The sequence below is a fragment of the Heloderma suspectum genome, chromosome 3 (genome assembly GCF_057233095.1).
Source record: "Heloderma suspectum isolate Gila_16-S chromosome 3, 16-S_ref, whole genome shotgun sequence".
Taxonomy (NCBI): domain Eukaryota; kingdom Metazoa; phylum Chordata; class Lepidosauria; order Squamata; family Helodermatidae; genus Heloderma; species Heloderma suspectum.
In genome coordinates this window covers 296,640,247-296,664,593 of record NC_139460.1, presented here as the reverse complement: position 1 = coordinate 296,664,593, position 24,347 = coordinate 296,640,247, and positions in this window count along the sequence as shown.

Genomic DNA, 24,347 nt, shown 5'->3' with positions numbered 1-24,347 from the left:
GGAACCCAGCGGAGCCAGGTAAGCGGGGTTTCGTACACCCCTAGTCACAAAGTTCTTCCAAATGTTTAGTCAGAACCCCTTTTCTTCTAATTTGAACACTTTGGATCATGTCCTATATTCTGGAGCAACAGAAAACAAATTTGCTCCATCATCTATGTGGCAGCTCTTCAAATATTTGAAGATGACTATCATATTTTATTTATTTACTTATTTATTTAAAAACCCTCCCAAGGTGGCATACAACAATAAAACACATAAAACTGATACAATATTAAGAGCAATAAAAATACAATAAAGCAGTAAGAACACAATAAAAACAGCAATAAAAACCAACAACAAAAACAGCAACAACAGCAATCATATCAGGAGAAGGCCAAAGTAAAATAATATGTTTTCAAGTCCTTCTTAAAAGCCTGCAATGATGGAGCATGGCAGACCCCTGATGGCAACTTATTCCAGAGGTGTGGGGCCACTGCAGAGAAGGCCTTCTCATCTCTTAATTGTGTCTTCTCCAGGCAAAACATACCAAACTTCTTCAAACTTTCCACACAGGGCTTGGTCTCCAGGCCTCTCACCACATTTGGCGCTCTCCTCTGTATATGTTCCAGTTAGCCAATCAGCTTCTTAAAACATGGTGCTAGAACACTCACTTCTGTTTTTAGAATATCTCAGAACTGATCCACACCTTCATCAAACATGGGGATTACAAAAGCAGAAGTAACTTGCAGCTCTATTTCATCACTTATGGTGTAAGGCAGGGGTGGTCAACATGCAGCCCATGGGCTGCATGTTGCCCCTGTTGCCCCCCAATGTGGTTCCCATGCTGCCAAATTTGGCAGGGGAGGGACTGGCAGTTTTGGCACTCCATAGCAGTTTTCTGCTGAATTTCAATAACAAACCAATGTTTTTTTCTCTGGTGCCTGGTGAAATACAGGGAGGAGTCCCAGGGGTGAAAATGGTCCCTGGACCCCCCAAAGTTGATCATCCCTGGTATAAGAACTGAGCTACATGTTCAGCAGAATCAGGTTGTTAAGTCCCTCCTGGTTCTGCTCCCCTTCCAAATGCAGAGGAGGAACAGCGTGAATGTTTGCTTCTGTACAACAACCCTACAGTAGAAAACCAGATCATCAGATGGAAGGCTAGTCTAGACTCCTTCTCTGGCACATGTTAGCTTTCCATGAGTGGCAGATTTCTGACATGAGAGAACATTCATGTGATTCAGTTCAGATGTCACGTCAACCCAGGGTTTTTTAAAACTGGTGTGCACTGCCCAGTTGCTCCCGTTGCAAGTGGGAGTGGCTAAACAACTCAGGGATGCTCTGTCTCTGGATTGTTTAGCATTGTGTGTGAACCAAGAACTCTGGCTTGCCAGGGAGTGACAACCCAGAGTTGGAACCGCTTCCACAAGCAAGAGCAATCAGACAACAGGCACCAACAAGCTTGCTCAAGACAACCCAGGATTTTAAAAAAACCTTTGGTTGTTGTGACATCTGAACCTGGCCATAGTCTAGGAAAAATTCTTACATGTGATTCTGCTGAACGCATAGATCAGAAATAACATGCGAAGCGGGAAGTCATGTATGTCATCTATGGTGAGTTCAAATAAGCCTGGCTACGCTGATCATCCCTCAACCATGTGATATTAAGGCGGTGGGGTGGGGGTACCTGTTTGGGAAAAACAGGCATATCAAAAAAAATTCCTTCCCACCCCACTTTCACCCATGATGTGTTTTTAGTACCATATGAAAGAATTTATCCCAAATATATTCTATAATATAGTGGGAAAATGTTAAGTGGTCATGGACAAATAAATGCACTTCCTCTGATAATAAGAAAATGCTGTGGCATCAGTATTGTTGTTGTTGTTGTTCAGTCGTTAAGTCATGTCTGACTCTCCGTGACCCCATGGACCATAGCGTGCCAGGCCTTCCTGTCCTGCGCTCTCTCCTGGAGTGTGCTCAAGTTCATATTCATTGCATTGGTGATGCTATCTAGCCATCTCATCCTCTGCCGTCCCCTTCTCCTTTTGCCTTCAATCTTTCCCAGCATCAGGGTCTTTTCCAGAGAGTTTTCTCTTCACATTAGGTGGCCAAAATATTTGAGCTTCAGCTTCAGTATCTGTCCTTCCAATCAGCACTCAGGGTTGATTTCCTTTAGGATGGACTGATTTGACCTCCTTGCAGTCCAGGGGACTTGTAAGAGTCTTCTCCAGCACCACAGTCCAAACGCATCAATTCTTCGGCGCTCAGCCTTCCTTATAGTCCAGCTCTCACAGCCATACGTTGCTACTGGAAAAACCATAGCTTTGATTATACGAACCTTTGTTGGCAAGGTGATGTCTTTGCTTCTTGCTATGCTGTCTAGGTTTGCCATAGCTTTCCTCCCAAGGAGCAAGCGTCTTTTAATTTCATGGCTACAGTCACTGTCTGCGGTGATCATGGAGCCCAAGAAAATAAAATCTGTCACTGCTTCCATTTCTTCCCCTTTTATATGCCAGGAAGTGATGGGGCCAGATGCCATGATCTTCGTTTTTTTAATGTTGAGTTTCAAACCAGCTTTTGCACTCTCCTCTTTCACCCTCTTCAAGAGGCTCTTTAGAGCCTCTTTGCTTTCTGCCATTAGGGTGGTATCATCTGCGTATCTGAGGTTGTTGATAATTCTCCCGGCAATCTTGTGATTCATCCAACCCGGCGTTTCTCATGATGTACTCTGAATATAAGTTAAATAAGCAGGGCGACAATATACAGCCTTGTCGTACTTCTTTCCCAATTTTGAACCAATCGGTTGTTCCATGTCTGGTTCTTACTGTTGCTTCTTGACCCTCGTACAGGTTGTCCGGCTCAAGTTCAGTGACCGCACTATCATGGCTATCAGGGACATTCAGATCTTTCCTGTATAGTTCTTCTGTGTATTCTTGCCAACTCTTCTTAATCTCATCTGCTTCTGTTAGGTCCCTGCCTTCTTTGTCCTTTATCATGCCCGTCTTTGCACAAAACGTTCCCTTGAGATCTCCGATTTTCTTGAAGAGATCTCTAGTCTTTCCCATTCTATTGTTTTCCTCGATTTCTTTGCATTGTTCATTTAAGAAGGCCTTCTTGTCTCTCCTTGCTATTCTCTGGAACTCTGCATTCAGTTGGATATATCTTCCCCTTTCTCTCTTGCTTTTCGCTTCCCTTCTTTCCTCAGCTACTTGTAAAGCCTCATCAGACAGCCACTTTGCTTTCTTGCATTTCTTTTTCTTTGGGATGGATTGAGTTGCTGCCTGCTGAACAATGTTACGGACCTCTGTCCATAGTTCCTCAGGCACTCTGTCTATCAGGTCTAATCCCTGAAATCTATTCCTCACCTCCACTGTATATTCATCAGGGATATGATTTAGGTCATACCTGAATGGTTTAGTGTTTTTCCCTACATTCTTCAATGTAAGCCGAAATTTTGCAACAAGAAGCTCATGATCTGAGCCACAGTCAGCTCCAGGTCTTGTTTTTACTGATTGTATAGCGCTTCCCCATCTTTGGCTGCAAAGGACATAATCAATCTAATTTTGATATTGACCATCTGGTGATGTCCATGTGTAGAGTCGCCTCTTGTGCTGTTGGAAAAGAGTGTTTGCTATGATCAGCGTGTTCTCTTGGCAAAACTCTATTAGCTTTTGTCCTGCTTCATTTTGTACACCAAGGCCATGCCTGCCTGTTATCCCGGTGATTTCTTGACTTAGCATTCCAATCCCCTATGATGAAGATGACATCTTTTTTTGGTGTTAGTTCTAGAAGGTGTTGTAGGTCTTCATAGAACCGATCAACCTCAGCTTCTTCGGCCTCAGTGGTTGGGGCATAGACTTGAATTACTGTGATGTTGAATGGTTTGCCTTGGATTCGTACTGAGATCATTCTATCGTTTTTGAGATTGTACCCCAGTACTGCTTTTCCCACCCTTTTATTGACTATGAGTGCTACTCCATTTCTTCTAAGGGATTCTTGCCCACAGTAGTAGATAAAATGGTCACCTGAATTAAATTCGCCCATTCTTGTCCATTTTAGTTCACTGATTCCCAAGATGTCAATGTTCAATCTTGCCATCTCCTGTTTGACCACCTCCATCTTACCTTGATTCATTGATCTTACATTCCAGGTTCCTAAACAATATTGTTCTTTACAGCATCAGACTTTCTTTTCACCACCAGACACATCCACAGCTGAGTGTCCTTTCGGCTTTGGCCCAGCCGCTTCACTCTTTCTGGCGCTACTTGGAAATTCCCTCTGCTCTTCCCCAGTAGTATATTGGACACCTTCTGACCTGAGGGGCTCATCTTCCGGTGTCATATCTTTTAGCTTTGTGATACGTTCCATGGGGTTTTCTTGGCAGGAATACTGGAGTGGGTTGCCATTTCCTTCTCCAGTGGACCACATTTTGTCAGAACTCTCCGTCATGAGCTGTCCATCTTGGGTGGCCCTGCACGGCATAGCTTATGGCTTCACTGAGTTACGCAAGCCCCTTCGCCACAACAAGGCAGTGATCCATGAAGGGGGTGGCATCAGTATAGAATAATTTAAATCACACCTACGGAGGCACTGAGCACTGATGAATTAGTTGTCAAATTAAAGAAAGCATTTAACAAACTCTATTACAATATGAATCTCCCAGTTGTCTAATTAGCTGAGGAAAGAAACAAAATCAGACTCTGATCCGACTACAGGGCCATTGAAATGGTTTGGAACATTCTGAACGGCTGTTATTAATGTCAGAATTCTCCAGCTCTAAAACAACAAAGTACTTCGATTACCTGAATTCTGCATCACCCCTTTAGTTGGAATGGATGTGAATATCTTGACCTATGAAATGAAATTCTGGTATTTAGTCTGGCCCCTGCACTTGACATTTAAAACATACATACACTTGAGACCAAGGGCTTGGATTGTATATGCACATTTATTACTTGACTGCTTAACATGTCATGACTTGCAGCTGAATGTCTGAACTGACTTCATTGGAAAACTTTCAATAAAAACATGAGGAGAGCCCTGCTGGAACAAACCAAGATCCATAAAAACATAAGAAGAGCCATGCTGGATCAGACAAAGGGTCCATCTAGTCCAACATTCCGTTCATGCACAGTGGGCAACCAGCTGTTGACCAGGAAACCACAAGCAGGACATGAATGTGACAGCACCCTTCCACCCATGTTCCCCAGCAACTGGTGTACACATGCATACTGCCTCTGATACTGGACGCAGCACATAACCATCAGGACTAGTAGCCATTGATAGCCTTCTTCTCCAGGAATTTATCTAACCACTTTTTAAAGGCATCCAAATTGGTGGCCATCACTTCATGTTGTGGTAGCGAATTCCATAGTTCAAGTACGCACTGTGTGAAGAAGTACTTCCTTTTATCTGCCCTGACTCTCCCACCAATCAGCTTCATGGGATGACCCTGGGTACTAGTAGTGTGAGAGAGGGAGAAAAATCTCTCCTTATCCACATTTTCCACACCATGCATAATTTTGTACACCCCTATCATGTCTCCCCTTACCCTCCTTTTTTCCAAGTTAAACCATCCCAGCTGTTGTAACCTTCCCTCGTGGGGGAGATGCTCCAGCCCCTTGATCATTTTAGTTCCCCTTTTCTGCACTTTTTCCAGCTCTACAATATCTTTTTTAGGTGTGGTGACCAGAACTGTACACAGTATTCCAAGTGTAGTCACACAATAGAGTTGCATAGGGGCAGTATGATGTTGGCAGTTTTATTCTCAATTCCTTTTTTAATTATGCCTAACATGGAGTTTGCCTTTTTTACAGCGGCTGCACACTGGGTTGTCATTGTCATCGACCTGTCCCCCACAACCCCGAGATCTCTTTCTTGGTCAGTCACCGCTAGCTCAGATCCCATCAGGTTATACTTCAAGTTGGGATTTCTTGCCCCAATGTGCATCACTTTACACTTGCTTACATTGAACCACACTTGCCATTTGGATGCCCATTCTCCCAGTTTGGAGAGATCATTTCAGAGCTCCTCACAATCCCTTTTTGTTTTAACCACTGTAAATAATTTGGTGTCATCGGCAAATTTTACCACCTCACTGCACACTCCTAATTCCATATCATTTATGAATAAGTTGAAAACCATTGGTTCCAAACAGATATCTGTGGGATCCCACTATTTGCTTCCATCTAGTCCAGCATTTTAGAGAGTGAAGTCAAGTGGGCCTTAGGAAGCATTAGTAACAGCAAAGCTAGCGGAGATGACAGTGTTCCAGCTGAGCTATTTAAAATCCTAAAAGATGATGCTGTTAAAGTGCTGCATTCAATATGCCAACAAATTTGGAACACTCAACAATGGCCGCAAGACTGGAAAAGGTCAGTTTACATTCCAATTCCAAAGAAGGGCAATGCCAAAGAGTGTTCAAACTACCACACAATTGCGCTCATTTCACATGCCAGCAAGGTGATGCTCAAAATCCTACAAGCTAGGCTTCAGCAGTATGCGAACCAAGAACTACCGGAAGTACAAGCGGGGTTTCGAAGAGGCAGAGGAACTAGAGATCAAATTGCCAACTTTCGCTGGTTCATGGAGAAAGCAAGAGAATTCCAGAAAAATGTCTATTTCTGCTTCATTGACTACGCTAAAGCCTTTGATTGTGTGGATCACAACAAACTGTGGCAAATTCTTAAAGTGATGGGAATACCAGACCACCTTACCTGTCTCCTGAGAAACCTGTACGAGGGTCAAGAAGCAACAGTAAGAACCAGACATGGAACAACCGAGTGGTTCAAAATTGGGAAAGGAGTACGACAAGGCTGCATATTGTCACCCTGCTTATTTAACTTATATGCAGAGTACATCATGAGAAACGCCGGGTTGGATAAATCACAGGTCGGAATTAAGATTGCTGGGAGAATTATCAACAACCTCCGATATGCAGACGATACCACCCTAATGGCAGAAAGCAAAGAGGATCTAAAGAGCCTCTTGTTGAGGGTGAAAGTGGAGAGTGCAAAAGCTGGTTTGAAACTCAACATTAAAAAAACTAAGATCATGGCATCTGGCCCCATCACTTCCTGGCATATAGAAGGGGAAGAAATGGAAGCAGTGACAGATTTTACTTTCTTGGGCTCCAAGATCACTGCAGACGGTGACTGTAGCCATGAAATTAAAAGACGCTTGCTCCTTGGGAGGAAAGCTATGGCAAACCTAGACAGCATAGTAAGAAGCAAAGACATCACCTTGCCAACAAAGGTCCGTCTAATCAAAGCTATGGTTTTCCCAGTAGTAATGTATGGCTGTGAGAGCTGGACTGTAAGGAAGGTTGAGCGCCGAAGAATTGATGCTTTCGAACTGTGGTGCTGGAGAAGACCCTTATGAGTGCCCTGGACTGCAAGGAGGTCAAATCAGTTCATCCTAAAGGAAATCAACCCTGACTGCTCATTGGAAGGACAGATACTGAAGCTGAAGCTCCAATATTTTGGCCACCTAATGCGAAGAGAAAACTCCCTGGAAAAGACCCTGATGCTGGGAAAGACTGAAGGCCAAAGGAGAAGGGGACGGCAGAGGATGAGATGGCTAGATAGCATCACGGATGCAATGAATATGAACTTGAGCACACTCCGGGAGATAGCGCAGGACAGGAAGGCCTGGCGTGCTATGGTCCATGGGGTAACGAAGAGTCGGACACGACTGAACGACTGAACAAGTCCAGCATTTTGTTTCCCACAGTGGCCAATCAGATGCCCCAATAGGAATCCCACAAAAGTTATGTAAGCAAGACTCTTTTTCCAGTGTTGTTCCCCAGCAGCTGGTAATCAGTGGCATACAGCCTCTGAGCATGGGTGGTCCATATAGTTATCACAGCTAATAGACAGTGGTAGACCTATCCTCCATGGGAAGGGTCAACAGCTCAGTTGTAGAGCATGTGCTTGGATGTAGAAGGCCCCAGGTTCAAACCCAGGCCTCTCCCATTAGAAAAAGGTTTGTAGCAGGTGATGCGAAAAGCCCCAAGAGCTTGGAAAGCCACTGCCAAGTCTATTATACTATATCGACTATAATGCTGGCCTAGATGGATAAACAGTCTGACCTGGCATAGGTGAGCTTCCTTTGTTCCATGAATTTGCCTACTCTATCACTGTCTTTTGAAGACACTAACTGTGTGCTGAATGAATAAATACTTTCTTTGGTCTGTCCTGAATCTCTTGCCAATCAGCAGAATTTGGATCACCCCAAATTTATTTATTTATTACATTTCGATATTGCCCAATAGCCAAAGCTCTCTGGGCAGTTCACAAAAATTAATGCTAAATAATTCTAGCATGATGAGGAGAGAAAACATTTATTTGTTTGTTTGTTTGTTTGTTTGTTTGTTTATATCTCACCCTTCCACCTAAAAATGGTGCTCAAGGTGGCTAATAATAATAATAAGACCAAGATTAAAACAAAAACTAATTAACTAATTAAATTTAATTAAAACCATCATAAAAACAAAAATGTTAAACACATCACTTTCTGCATATCACGTATAGTTTTATAAAACAACAACCACCCTATCATGTCTCCCTTAATCATTTGTTTTTGCCTCAAACTAATAGTATTTGTGGTGAAGCAATATCAACATTCTGGCTGTGGTGCTTCATGCGTGATGACTCATCCACAAATGAAAGTCAGCACTTGGTGATGCAGACATCACCGATTGAACGTGCACATATGACTTGGGAATCAGCTCAGGAAAGAAAGTGTGTAGTCACTCAAACACTCACATGCAACTATTAAGCTTCTAGAAAGAACAGCCCTTGGATGTGACACATTTTGGAGGTAAGATGCTGCTCATTCAAGCACCTCCTCACCTGTGTTACTCCTTGACACAAGTTTCCTCAATAGCTCCAAACGGGCTGTGCCCCCTTACCTTTCCTTGGCCATAATTCATTCTTGCCCTGTATAACTTCCTTTTCTTAGTTGCACTTAGGGTGGCCAGGTGTCCTGCTTTACAGAGGATAGTCCTCTATTTTGGAGAGCTGGCAGAGGATAGTCCTCTATTTGAAGGTGTCCTCTATTTGATGGGCTGTCCAGTCCAAGTCTGATTTAAAGTCAAAGAACCATCAGAAGGAGAAAGCAAGAGGGGCCTTGAATTTGCCCATCAATAGTTAGCACCTGGACTGAGCAAGCTCACAGATCACCCAGTTTGTCGTCTCCGCTATGGTGAGGTGTCTTGTTGTTGTTGTTGTTTATTCGGTCAGTTGCTTCCGACTCTTCATGACTTCATGGACCAGCCCACACCAGAGCTTCCTGTCGGCTGTCGCCACCCCCAGCTCCCCCAAGGTTGAGTCCGTCACCTCCAGAATATCATCCATCCATCTTGCCCTTGGTCGGCCCCTCTTCCGTTGGCCTTCCACTTTCCCTAGCATCAGCATCTTCTCCAGGGTATCCTGTCTTCTCATGATGTGGCCAAAGTACTTCAGTTTTGCCTTTAATATCATTCCCTCAAGTGAGCAGTCTGGCTTGATCTTGAGTATGGAGTATGGACTGGTTTGATCTTCTTGCAGTCCAAGGCACTCTCAGCATTTTCCTCCAGCATCACAGTTCAAAAGCATCTATCTTCCTTCACTCAGCCTTCCTTATGATCCAGCTCTCGCAGCCATAGGTTACTACAGGGAATACCATTGCTTGAACTATATGGACCTTTGTTGTCAGTGTGATGTCTCTGCTCTTCACTATTTTATCAAGATTTGTCATTGCTGTCCTCCCAAGAAGTAAACGTCTTCTGATTTCCTGGCTGCAGTCAGCGTCTGCAGTAATCTTTGCGCCTAGAAAGGCAAAGTCTGTCACTGCCTCCACGTTTTCTCCCTCTATTTGTCAGTTCTCAATCAAGCTGGTTGCCATAATCTTGTTTTTTTTTTAGGTTTAACTGCAACCCAGCTTTTGCACTTTCTTCTTTCACCTTCGTCATGAGGTTCCTCAGCTCCTTCTCGCTTTCAGCCATCAAAGTGGTATCATCTGCATATCGGAGATTGTTAATGTTTCTTCCAGCGATTTTAAGTCCAGCCTTGGATTCATCAAGCCCAGCATGTCGCATGATGTGTTCTGCGTACAGGTTGAATAGGTAGGATGAGAGTATACAACCCTGCCATACTCCTTTCCCAATCTTAAACCAGTCCGTTGTTCCGTGGTCTGTTCTTACCGTTGCTACTTGGGAGATGTCTTGTATTTCTATTTAAATAACAGTTATTATTTCTAAAGTTGCATCTATACATATAAATTAATATACACAAATTTTATGCAAATTGATGTTCTCTTGTGTCCTCTTTTTTGGTACTGCATAAGTGGCCACCCTGATTGCATTGCACTTGGTGGGAAAAGCCACATCAAGTAAAGGTCAGTCCTGGTAAGGCCATCAAAGAGAAGATGACTTGCCAGCCAAACTCCAAGAGACAAAAAGAAGTTCAGTTCTAGGGATGTCAGCCTAAATGGGCAATACAGGGGCAGGCAGATGATTATAGGCCTGCCAACATGTGTTACTAGGGTGGGGTCTTGGATTGGACCAGAGACAGTATACAGAATGGGTCCTGGAGTGCAGCCAGGGGCAAAGTCCAGATGTCTGGATGGTTTGGGGGACAAAGCCAGTTCAGGAGCTGAATATTCACCCAAGCTATATAGATAAGCGTAAACGGGCTGCTGGCAGGGGGGGGAAGCCATATCCTTTGCTTTTCTGGCACTTGGTCCAAAAATGTGTTTTTTTAAAAAAGCAACAACTGCTCAGTCCAGGGGTTTTTTTTTTCTGTTTGCTTAGAAATCCTACAAGAGCAATGGTTGCTCTTATATTACTTTTATAACACTCAAGTTATGATAGCTCTGAGGCGCTTCCCTCAGAAAGTCCTGGGAATTCTTGTTCTATGCTAAGGATTTTATCTTAGAAAACCTTAGCCCCACCCATCCACCCAATAAACTACAATTCCCATGGTTCCCTGGGAACAGGAAGTTATTATTAAAGCAATTTAAGTCTGACACATATGCAAGCTCTTCATCTTCCTTGCTATGTCTGTCCCTTTACTTCATCGTTTCTTCTTTTCTTCCCTTATTGCTGCTCCCAGCAAGTACCTCCAAGCTTCATCCCTCACAAGTGGAGAGCTCTCAGGTTCCAGATGGACCATAACCCCAGGGGACCTCATTCGAGAAAGAGGTATGGGTCTGCAGAGACTAGCAGTGCAAATGGGGACTCTGAAGTATCCGTTGTCACAATAGTTCAGGGGTGGGTAGAAAGTAATCTCCAGATGTTTTGGACTTTAACTCTCAGCATTCCTGACCACTGGCCATGCTGTCAGCAGCTTCTGGGAGCTGATACCAAGGACACCTCACCTGAAGCCCTCAATGTCCCCACACACGGCACCTGGATTCCTGCTTTGACCCCAGACACTTTGCCTTCACTCCCAGCTCCCCAGGAGCAGAGGCAGTGTCAGGGCTGACAAGAAGTCTTGAACCAGCAGAGAAGTGCTCATCTGGCTGCTAGATGGTTTCACTATCAGAGGTCTACTCAGGAGGAGGAAGGACTGTCTGTGCATTAGGAACCAGCAGAAGACAAGGGAAGGAGGAGGAACTGGCTGCAAGGATAGAAACTTCCCAGTCCACACTGGACCTCCCCGTAATGTGGCCACTCACACATTGCCAAAAAAGAGGGCACCAATTTGCATAATGTTTGTTTATGCTGATTTATATGTACAGGTGCAAATTTAGCAAGAATGACTATAATTTAAATAGAAATACAAGATGGCTCACCATAGTGAGGAAACTGTGACTTGTGTGCATGCTTAGTCTGCTGTCCAGGTGCTGTTGATGGGCAATTTCAAGGCCCCTGCTCTCCCTTTTAAACTAGACTTGGGGGGGATCTTCACTAGGGATGTCAGAGAATTCTGCCACGGATCTCAGGGAGGCCGAATACCAGTGCATTCAGCCCCCCGAAACTGGTGGCGGAACGGCCTGCCACCCCCGCCCCCCCGGATGAGACTTACCTGGGGTAGATCTTCCAGGCGGCGGCTCCGGCAGCAGCTCCGGCGGCGGTTCGGCGGCGGCGGCTGCAGCGGCCAGTCTTCCGACCAGCTGCCGCCACCTCCGCCATTTCCAGTTTAAAAAAAAAAAAAGACGTGATAGACTACGTAAAGATTTACGTAGCCTATCAGGGCTAGGTTTAAAAAAAAAACGTGATAGGCTACGTAAATGTTTACGTAGCCTATCACGTCTGACTTAAAAAAAACACACCACGCGTACGCAAATGGCGGCGGCTATGGCCGCCGCCATTTGCGTTCCTTATTTTGGCACGTTTTAGTCTACACCAAGATTTATGTAGACTAAGATGGCAAAAATAAGGGGAACGCAAATAGCGTAGCGTAGAATCCCTGCGGAGCGGAGCAGGCCGGCCAGGATTCCGGGGGGAGGGACGGAACACCTCCCCCCCACCATCAACATAATCCGCAAACAGGTAAGTGACTTTCGTACATCCCTAATCTCCACAACAACAGAAGGAGAAGTGAATGGAGGATTACCTGGATTTTTCAAGGAATCAGCTTTGGTCCGCGCAGGGTTCCATGAACAAGTGCACCATACCATTATAAGTTGCTTCACAGCAACATACGTCTGGGTGAGGTGGGGGGATTGGAGTGAATGTCATCAGACTGGCAGGGGCTGCTCAACCAATAAGAGGGGCTCCCCCCCATCCAGGCTCTACCCCCCTTTCTCCTTCTCCCTGAAGCTCCTGTTGCAAAGGATCGAAGCAGCGCATTAATTACTTCTGAAAAGTAAACCAAGCTTCAAAGACATGCAGGTTCGACCTAGCACTTCACAGCCACTGCGGGGAGTTACTCCAGTCTGCCTGTAAACCTATGAACACTTGCTGTACCGTAGCTCGAACTAGCCCCCACCCTGCCCCAAGCTCCCAGAATGCAATGCTGTGAAGTATCGAAGCTGTGCATTAATTACTTCCAAAGAGCAATGAATCAAACATCAAAGACACACAGCTTCCAGGTAGCCTTTAGGGGACTTCAGTCAGCCTTTCACCCTATAAACACTCCAACCAGCCCCCTTTCTAACTCCCTTTCTCCTTCCCCCTTAAGCTCCCATTTAGGGGACTTAATCCAGTAAGCATCTACCCCTCTAAACACTAGATTGTGGCTCTAACCAGCCCCCTTTCTAACCTGATGCTGCAAAGGATGGAAGCTGTGCATTAGTTACTTCTTAGCAGCAATCAACCAAACATTGAAGAAATGCAGCTTCGAGATCACACTTCACAGCCTTTAGGGAATTAGTGCTTTAAAATGTGCTATTTCAACTGAGGGGGATCTCGGTAAATTCAGAAGTGCGCATTAGAGGACAACCCTCATTGACCACAATAGGAGTTACTTCTGAGTAGACACTATTGGTTTATGCTGGGAAGCACGGGGATGGAAAACACAGGAACAAGAAACACCCCTTGACCAGGGTCTTGGTGAAAGGCACACCCCTGGGCAGGGCTAGCATACCCAAAGTAAATGCGGAGGTTGGGGCACACAAAAGCTATAGCACGGAGAGCCCAACTTAAGGAAAAGAATCGGACTTAAAGTAGTCTCAGGAAATCCGGTTTATCCACAATAAGCTCCGGGGTGGCTGTGGGATGACCATGACATCATGTGCCTCGAACAATCTCCAAACGGAGCCAGCTTGCAGCAAATCAACTGTGGAGACACTCCTCTGGACTGGACAGCCCTTTAAACAGAATACACCTTCAAATAGAGGACATCTGTAAAGTAGAACACCTGACCACCCTACTTCCCAGTCTGCACAGCTCCATCTCACCCTGCCCTAACGTGCAGGGAAGTGATGACAGACAAGAGCTCGACGAGTCTGATTGCCTTGTTCTCATGTTCTCACTCCGCTTTCAGAGCCATGGCTAAGTATGCACATATTAGCTGGAAAAGCTCCGGAGTCCAGGCCAAGGGAACATTTTTCTACAGTCTCTGCTACACCATGTTGCTGCTTCCAAACAAAGCTATGCAGAAATGTTCCTTTCCACATTTTGCTCCCCTGCTATAGCTGTTTCATAATGTTATTAGGCTCTTACTATTGCTTTATCAGGTTATGCTATGCAGCAGCTGCCAAGTTAACGTTATCAGAGTTGTGCATCTTTGGAATGCTTCCTCATTGTCATCCTCACCTTCTTCCTTTAAAAGTTACTTCAGAAAACTGCTTGGTCAGAGTTCACTGACTGTCTGGTTGGTCATTACGGATATGATTATCTGTTCCTGGCTTGCGGGCACCAGCAGTCTTTTCTGCACTGTCCGTCCTAGATAGATCTGCATCATTTGTATACTTGGAAAAAATGTGTGGCTTAGCTGTCATGGCAATGCATGCAGTACAAATGATGACTTTAAAAGTTACTCTTTGATGTATCATGTTCTTTATGTTTATGCCTCTGTGACTCATCCTCAGTGAGACATGCATTTTATGGTCTTGCATTCTAGTCTTGTTAACATCTCCTGTATGCACGGGTGATGGCAGAGATTGCTCAGTCCTCCATGTATCTGAACCCTTTGTTCCTTCAGTTACTCTACTATAAACCTAACTGGTTGCCATTTGTTTTCCAGGCTCTATTTAACCTGTTGGCATTAACTGTTAAAGCTCTAAATGGCTTAGGGCCAGGCTGCCTGAGGAACTGCCTATCTGTTATTAAGATCAGCAGGAGAGGTCCTTTGGAAGACACCCTCACTTACAGAGGCGCATTTGTTGGGCATGCAGGAAAGGGCTTTCTCCTGTATTACTCTCAAACTCTGGAATGTTCTCCCTTTGGAGTTGCAGCTGGTCCCCACACTCTCTGCATTTAGTGTTATTTTTTAATGTTTTACTATGTTGTTTTTATTTTATTATGGTTTTTACCATTTGTAAACCATCTTGGTTGATCCCTCAAAAGGCAGTATAGAAATAGACTCGCCAGGTGTGCTGTCTCCTGGGAGGACGGATTAGAGATGTGACTGAAGGGTTGCCTGCACTCATAAAGCCCACTGACAGGTATCCCTATCTTCTCATCCATGTGGGAACAAATGATACCGCCAAGCGGAGCTATGAAGAAATCACATCAGACGTTGAAGCTTTGCATAGGAAACTCAAGAACTTGGGGGCCCAGATAGTTTTCTCATCCATCCTTCCAGTAGTCAGAAGAGGGACAGAAAGGGAAAGAAAAATACCCTGGGTGAATGACTGGCTACGAAGGTGGTGCCGATGAGAGAGATTTGGATTCTGAGATCACGGGCTATACTTCCTGGAAGATGGACTGTTGGCAAGGGATGGGTTGCACCTCACAAAGGCTGGGAAGAATGTGTTTGGCCACAGCATGAAGAACTTCATCAGGAGAGCTTTAAACTGAATCCTATGGGTAAGGAAGACGTAAAGTTGGAGGTAACAATGGATGAAGGCTCATGCACTGCAATGGAGAGAACAGCTCTAATAGCACCCAATAATAGTCTTCACAAACATGTAGGAGGAAAGCCAGACCATGAAGCACATGGTTTTCAATATATATATACTAATGCCCAGAGTATGGGAAACAGAACAAACTTGAACTCTTAATACAGGAGGGAAATTACGACTTGATAGGTGTAACTGAGACTTGGTGGGATGACTGTCATGACTGGAATACAGCAATTGAAAGATATAACTTGTTCAAAAAGAACAAGAGGAACAGAAAGGGAGGTGGGGTTGCACTGTATGTGAAAAATACATATCTCTGCACAGAAATACAGGAGGATGAGCTTGGTAGCCCCATTGAGAGCATCTGGATCAAAATAAATGGAGCAAAGAATAAAAGGAACCTGGTGGTCGGAGTCTACTACCGGCCACCCAATCAAGGAGAAGACGAGGATGAAACTTTTGAAAAGCAAATAGCCAATGTTTCAAGGAAGCATGATGTAGTAGTAAGGGGGACTTCAATTTCCCCGATATTTGTTGGTAGACAAATTCTGCAAAACATGGCCCCTCCAGGAAATTCCTGACTTGTGTGGCAGATAACTTCCTCCTACAGAAAGTAGAGGAAGGAACTAGAGGATCGGCTATCCTTGACTTGATCCTAAGCAACAGAGATGACTTAGTGGATAAAGTAGCAGTTACAGGAACTCTGGGGGAAAGTGACCATGTTGTACTTCAGTTCATGGTTCTAAAGGAAGCAAAAGCCGAGTGTAGCCAAACCCGTACTCTGGATTTTAGGAAAGTTGATTTTAATAAACTCAGAACAATGATCAGTAAGGTCCCATGGCAAGCAACTCTAATGAGAAAAGGAGTCCAAGATGGGTGGGAGCTTTTTAAAAAGGAAATTCTCAAGGCACAATTACAAACAATTCCAACAAGAAAAAAAGGTGGAAGACAACAAGAGAAGCCAATGTGGCTTCACAAAAAGCTTAGAGATGACCTGAAAACAAAAAAGTACACATATAAGAGTGGAGAGAAGGCCAAGCAACAAAGGAAGAATACAGGCAGGTAGGACAGAATTGCAGGGATGGCGTCAGGAAGGCTAAAGCTGAGAACGAGCTGAGGTTAGCGAGGGATGCTAAAACAACAAAAAGGCTTTCTTCAGATATGTGCATAGTAAAAGGCAGAGGAAAGAAATGGTGGTTCAGCTATTCAATAAGGATGGCAAAATGATAACAGATGACAAAGAAAAGGCAGAAGTGCTCAAGTCCTACTTTGGCTCAGTCTTCTCCCAAAAGAGAGTCTATGATCCCCCTGGCAAAGGCGAAGTACAGGCTGAAGGGGCAGGATTGCAGCTTGAGATCGATAGGCATATGGTCAAGGAACACCTCATTACTTTGAATGAGTTCAAATCTCCAGGGCCAGATGAACTGCATCCTAGAGTAATAAAGGAACTGGCAGAAGAACTCTCAGAGCCACTGTCTATTCTCTTTGAGAAATCATGGAGGACGGGGGAAGCGCCAGATGACTGGAGGAGGGCTAATGTTGTCCCTATCTTCAAAAAGGGTAAAAAGGAGGAACCTGGGAACTACAGCCCAGTCAGTCTGACATCAATCCCTGGGAAAATTCTGGAGCAGATGATAAAGCAATCCATCTGTAAGCACCTTGAAAACAATGCAGTGATTACTCGAAGCCAACATGGATTTGCCAAGAACAAATCCTGCCAGACAAATCTGATCTCATTTTTTGATCAAGTAACCTCCCTTGTAGACCGTGGGAATGCTGTGGACATCATATAACTTGACTTCAGCAAAGCTTTCGACAAAGTGCCCCATGATATCCTGATGAGCAAACCAGGTCAAAGTGGGCTAGAGGAAACAACCATCAGGTGGATCCACAGTTGGCTACAGAATCGGACTCAAAGAGTGCTTATCAATGGGATCTTCTCAAACTGGGGAGAGGTAACAAGCGGGGTACCTCAGGGCTCAGTCCTGGGCCCAGTGCTCTTTAACATTTGTATTAATGACTTGGATGAGGAGATGTAGGGAATGCTGATCAAATTTGCAGATGACACAGAATTGGGTGGGATAGCTAATACTTTGGAAGACAGAAGAAAAATTCAAAGTGATCTTGATAGACTGGAGCGCTGGGCAGAAAACAACAGAATGAAATGTAATAGGGATAAATGCCAAGTTCTGCACCTAGGAAAAAGAAACCAAATGCACAGTTACAAGATGGGGGATACTTGGCTCAACAACACTACAAGCGAGAAGGATCTTGGAATCGTTGTAGATCAGAAGCTGAATATGAGCCAACAATGTGATGTGGCTGCAAAAAAAGCCAATGCTATTTTGGGCTGCATTAATAGATGTATAGCTTCCAAATCCCAGGAAGTACTGGTTCCCCTCTATCAGCACTGGTTAGGCCTCATCTGGAGTACTGTGACCAGTTCTGGGCACTGCACATGAAGAAGGATGCAGACAAGCTGGAGAGGGTTCAGAGGAGGGCAACGAAGATGATCAGGGGACTGGAAACAAAGCCCTATGAAGAGAGACTGAAAGAACTGGGCATGTTTAGCCTTGAGAAGAGAAGACTGACGGGAGATATGATAGCGCTCTTCAAGTACTTGAACGGTTGTCACAGTGAGGATCTCTTCTCAATAATCCCAGAATTCAGGACACGGAATAATGGGCTCAAGTTACAGGAAGCCAGATTCCGGCTGTACATCAGGAGAAAATTCCTGATTGTTAGAGCAATACGACAATGGAACCAATTACCTAGGGAGGTAGTGGGCCCCCTCACACTGGAGGCATTCAAGATGAGGCTGGACAACCATCTGTCGGGGATGCTCTGACTTGGATTCCTGCATTGAGCAGGGGGTTGGACTCGATGGTCTTGTAGGCCCTTTCCAACCCTACTATTCTCTGATTCGATTATTCGAAATACAACAAATAATTAATTAATAAACAAGATATAAACAGTAAATTAAAAAAAATTGATTAATAAAACAAGAAGGAGGACAGTGGAAATAACTTACAATTAGTGTGGACCTTCACCCCACAATCTCTGCCCTCTATATTTCAGATCATATGATTCTGAAATGGTCATCAGTCCTGAATAACAAATCTGCCCGGGTAACGGCAACACTTGAATTTGCCTTCTACAAGTATCTCCTCAAAGGTTGTCAAGTGAGAAGGGCCTCCTTTGCTGATCGTAAAGTGTAGGCAGGCTAATAGAGGGGAAGGAGGTCCTTCAAGTAATTTGGTCCCAAACATAAGGCTTTAAAGGTCAAAACCAGCACTTTGAATCAGGTTTTGACCTTTCTTCCCTATATAATTTCCTTTATTCACCCATTATTTGTGAATGCGAATATTTTCCTTCTCTTGCTTCTGACATCTTTTTAAATATTTGAAAACCGTCAACAATTCTGCAAAGCTTATTCAGTTACCTCAACCTTTCCTCATAGGATTTGCCTTCTATACCTCTTGTTATCCTCTTAGCTCTCTTTTGAATCCTTTCCAAGTTGTCGACATCTTTCTCCAGCTGCAGTGCCCAGAATGTAATGCAATATTCCAAATGCGGTCTTCTTACTTGAGCTGAATGAACCAGTGATATTACTTCCCAAATCTTGGAAGATATGCAAAATGTTCCCTTTCCTGGCTCTGTGCAGCATAATCAGCTATACAATGATATAGACATTAAAAATAAACAAAATAGGATGACTTGGCCTTCTACAACACTCAGCAAATTGAGTTTGGACTGTATGTTTTCACAGCTAACTCCATCTTTGGCCAATTCATCACAGGGCAGAATTGAATATTTTGGCAGATGTTGCCAAATCTGTATTTTCCGACCTAATGTGAATGTGGAGGCAAATGTAGATGGGAAAAAGGCAGGCACCCACCAACTCTCTCCTGCAAATGTCTCCCCAAGGACATTTCTGCCCAGTTGGGCTTATGTCCCAGGCTCTGAATCTCATCTGTAAATGCCCACCCCTGCATTTGTCTTCCAAGGGAAACATGGAGTTGGGAACCTCATGATTCCCTTGTAACATCAGGACTGTATACACACTGCCTGGGTGAACAGTCAACACACGCAGAGAGGGGAGCGGATCTCATCCATGCGCACACTGACTGGCACCTCCCCAACTCTCTATGTGAGTGTAGCATAACTTCTGAAATAGCCAGTAGTGCCACTAGAGCTGGAACTCAGGACTGAAGTCTGGGCCCCGAAATGACCACCCAGAGAATGGCAGGTGATAAGAGGCAGTGACTAGGGGGCCTGGCATCAGCATCTGGGACAGAATGGGTATGCCAGCACAGATAAGGCTATCAGTGGCACTAGTCCTGATAGCTATATATTATCTACAGTGATGGGGACACTATGCCTCTGTATACCAGTTGCTGGGAAACATGGGTGGGAAGGTGCTGTTGCACAAATGTCCTACTTGTGGGCTTCCCACAAGCAGCTGGTTGACCACTGTGTGAACAGAATCCTGGACTAGATAATCCTTTGGTCTGATTCAGTATGACTCTTCTTATGTTCCTATTATTGTCAGGTAATATGTGTACAGCCCTATCTAATTCCATCCTCAGCTGCATAATTTAGTAGTTCTTACTATAGGGTGCATCCTCTCCAGAGTAATCACCTCAAAATGGTTAAGGAAAATGTCATCACATAACCTTCTCCATATTCTGTTTCCCAGTTCTCCTCAGTTCCTCAGTGTGCTGTGTTCTAGATGATGGAATTCATTATGTTTTATTAGTAAGTTATTTGTTTAATCCATACTACTGTCCAAAGAAATAGGATTCTTCCTCTCTTCCCTTTTCTTCCTAAAATGTCATAACATATAACTCTAAACAGCAGCAATACTATTAAAACAAAAAGAACATGAAGATGACACCCCATTAATTTCCTGTTAGTAATAATTTTGAATTTTAAAAGGGATTTTTGGATCAATGGTGACATGATCCAACTTGGAAACATATGTCTAAGTATTGTTTTAAGACAGTTAGCCAAGGTCTGTGTTTTCCATTCCATTGTACAAGAGCAGAAGGCTACAACTGGAATTGTGTGCAGAAGGTGCATCATGAAACTATGTGTCATGGACGTCTGTAGTTCTGTGCTTAGGATCCAAGTGGAAAAGGATATGGATTGGTATAGGTTCAAGTGCTAGGTTCATTTGCTATAGCCAATTCACTACAACTCCCATCAGCCCCAACCAGCATGACCAATGGTTAGGGATGGTGGAAGTTGTAGACCAAACCATCTGGAGGACAAGGGGTTGGGGAAAGCTACAATAGGGGTTAATGTAATAGTTGGGGGGAGTGGCAATTGCAAGATTGGGGCCAAGAGTAATTTTGTTCAGGACCAAGGCCAGCACACTAATCATGAATGAAGACAAACCAGAGGACTTTGCCCTAGACCAGGCTAAGGTTCAGGCAAGAGGTCAAGTTGGGGAATTAAGCCAGAGCAAGCTGCAAGGGAGAAGGGTGACATAAGAAGCAAGAGCATATTTCAGGCCAAGAGGTCAAAACCTAGAAGTCAATCTTAAGAGATGCTAGGTAATGGGCTTGGAGGCCAAGGTGGAAGTTGGCCTCCAAGTCCACTCAGGAACAGCAAAGCAGGATTCTGGCTAGAGATAAGGCAGGGACCAAAGAGATGGTGGTATCAGATAGTTTGGGCAGAGTATAGAAGCAAACAGAAGCCAGGTGGTATCTAGAAGCAAACAGCAGCAAGACAGGAATTGGGAGCAAAACTTGCCAAAGAGGAAGTGGAGGTATGCAGGGGATGATACAATGTGGTACAGGGAGTATGGTGGCAGTGCCCTGGAAGCTCAGTGAGCTAATCAGGCCACAGGTACTTAGACTAACCATCAGCCTGGGCACATGGACCACCATACCTGAAGCAGTCAGGACAAAAGTCAGTTCACTGTGCTCCTGACAAGTATTTTGAGAAGTAATTAATTACATGGTAACTTTGTCTCTCTTCATAGAGTAAGTGCAATGAAAATATAACACAGCCATCACTGAACAGTGATTTCCACCAATAAAAGCATCCATTGGTCTTTTCCGTATCTGCCGTATTTGCCTGTATTGTTCCTGCTTCCATGGACAGTCCTCTATGCAATCAGAGAGAAAGAGGATTTCACCCCCCACCCTGCAAATGGAGCTACTTCCAGCCACTTCTGTGTGACCAATGTACACACCTACAATTTCTGTAACAAACCATTATTCCTACGGACCTCGTATTGGTCTCCTACCTGCTAAACTCTCCATCACCAAATCCCAGCCTAACTGTATTTCGCTTTCCTTCATTCCACCTTCTCATCTGTTATATAGTTTGCAAAATCACTTATTGTGTCTTAAGTAAAGTCCCGGGAAGTTTCTTTCCCAGCTTGAACTAGCCAACCAAATCCTACCTTAACATCCTGTCCACATCATTTCTCCTATATTTGACAATATGGCTACCAATTTCAAAGATCTGCAGTGCTCAGAGCCTTTTTGGCTTTAGGGCTCTGCTGGCACAAGTGCTTTGAAAACTGCAACTTTACCTTTTAATGCTGGGATCCTCTTGGCCCATGGATACCTCCATTGGTGCCTGCCTGGCTCCCTGCCCCATCTCATCTATTTATTTATTTATTTTTGGTTTGTTTTTTTAACTGGGAGGTTGGCATGGCTGCAAAGTGAAGTCCATCTTTATTCCCAAGAATAAGCTGGGGGATGGTAGAGAAAATTCTGGGGGGAATAGAGAGGACGGAGGGGAGGTGTTTTATCTGTGGTGTATGTGTGTGCATGGCTATGTGTGTGTTTCTGTGAGCATCACCAGTTTGCCTCCTGTGAAATGAATATTGGAGCAAAAAACTGTGGGTTCCAAGGGGTGGGTTTGTGTTTTGGAACTTAGCCCCCACCTCTGCCTTGTACTTAGGTTCCTGAGAAAGTTATTTTTCTTTTAGTCTCATCTGTTTGTCTTCTGGGAAATGGGCATTTTGTGACTGGTAATGCCCACCATGGCAACCATGTGGTGAATAGGCAACCCCCCATGGTAGCTATTTTGTGACAGCACCCACAGCACTCCCTCAAAATTCCAAATGTGCCCACTGGCCTGAAAAAAATGGAGAACGCTGATATACCAGATCATACTGTTTGACCATCCAGCCATGTCTGGCTGGGGCATGCTTGGAATTGTAGGGCTTTTTCTGCCTAAACATGCATAGGATTGCACCCTAAATCACACTTAATATTTCTACATTTGCACCTGTATGTATAAATTTGAATATGCAAATGTAATGCAAGCTGGTGCTCTTTTTTGTCCTCTTTTTTGGTGATATGTAAGTAGCCATCCTAATAGACACTCCCTTTCTGTTGCATTCCTGGACATCAGTATATAATATGGAAAGTGAGTACAATTGCCACCCCTCTGCCCAACAGGAAGAAACACAGCCATATGCTCTGCCAAGGGGAGGAGATCTGCTGTCTAGATGTACTCCTGCTTGAGGGCACTGTTCACTCACTCATTCTCTACCCAGCATTTACCTACCCCAGTCTTCCTCTCCACTGGTCCCCAGAATTGTTTTGGTTCTTTTTTAAAAAATCAATTTTCAATTGTGAATTTTAACCAAAACAAACAAAACAAACAAAATTTAAAAAACCAAAAAAATTAAAAATATAACAACATATTCTAAAATCCTCCGTTTCAAATATTAAAATATTCTAAGAAGAAAAAGAGAGGAAAAATATAGGTTACACATAAACTTCAGTAAAAGCAGACCAGATATCCAAATATAAGTCCATTTGCAAGTTACGCGTATATACCACTCTTTGAAATGTTGCTAGCATTGTTAAGTCTTCAATCCATTGCATTATAGGTGGGAGTTTTTATCTTTCCAGTATCGTAATATCAGTCTTTTAGCAACCACAAGGGCACGAAAGATCAATTTATGCTGACCATGTGTCACATTCCAAAAAACAGGTAAGTAATTTAAGAGATGTTTACATCAGTAAATATAAAAGACCTTTCCAATACAAAATTTATCCATATAATAACTTCTTCCTAAAAGGAGGCAGCTATTGGGCATTTCCAAAACATATGAATAAGAGAAGCAATGACTGCATTACACCTCCAACAATTCACCAAATTTGACAAGCCTTTATTAAAGAGACATTGTGGTGTCCAATAGACCCAAAGCAAAAGTTTTTGCTGAATAAGGCGTAACCGAAGATCCACTGAGATATCCGATACAGACGCCAAAATGGCGGTCCATTGATTAAACAAAATAGGACATTCCAATTCCCTATTCCATTCCTGTATCAAATTTGTTCATTGATAATAAGTATTTATAAACATGAATTGTAGGTCAATATATCTGGTCAGCTTCAATAACTATTTACAGTAATGAAGGAGACTCCAAAGCAGTAAAAGGAGCAGGACCAAATCTAGATACTAGCAAATGCTTCAATTGCAAATACTGCCATTCTGCTGTAGCAGGCAAACCAAATTTATCTTGCAAAGTTTTAAATAGCAAAAAATCATCATCAACCCCCACTAATTGATCCAGGGTAAAGATCTTTTTATCTGTCCAGGTCCACCATAAACACATTTTCTTTCCAATTCTTAAATCTGGATTTCCCCATAACTTCAATTTGGCATGGGAAAATGGGTCAAAGTGTGATTGGCATGACATTATACACCACACATCTCTGACTGCCATAATTGTGGGAGGACCCCTCTCTGCCTTAATATACTGAGAACCTAATGCCATCCATTTAAAAAGAGGCTCCAGACAAGAAGATTCCAACACTGACCAAGGTGGAAAATCAAATCTGAGTGGAAAAGACCAAAATTTGGTACATGTCAGCAAATAAGCCTGATGGTATGTAGCTAGATCCGGAAAACTGAATCCACCTTCATTAATTGGAAGTTGCATCCTTTTCAAAGACA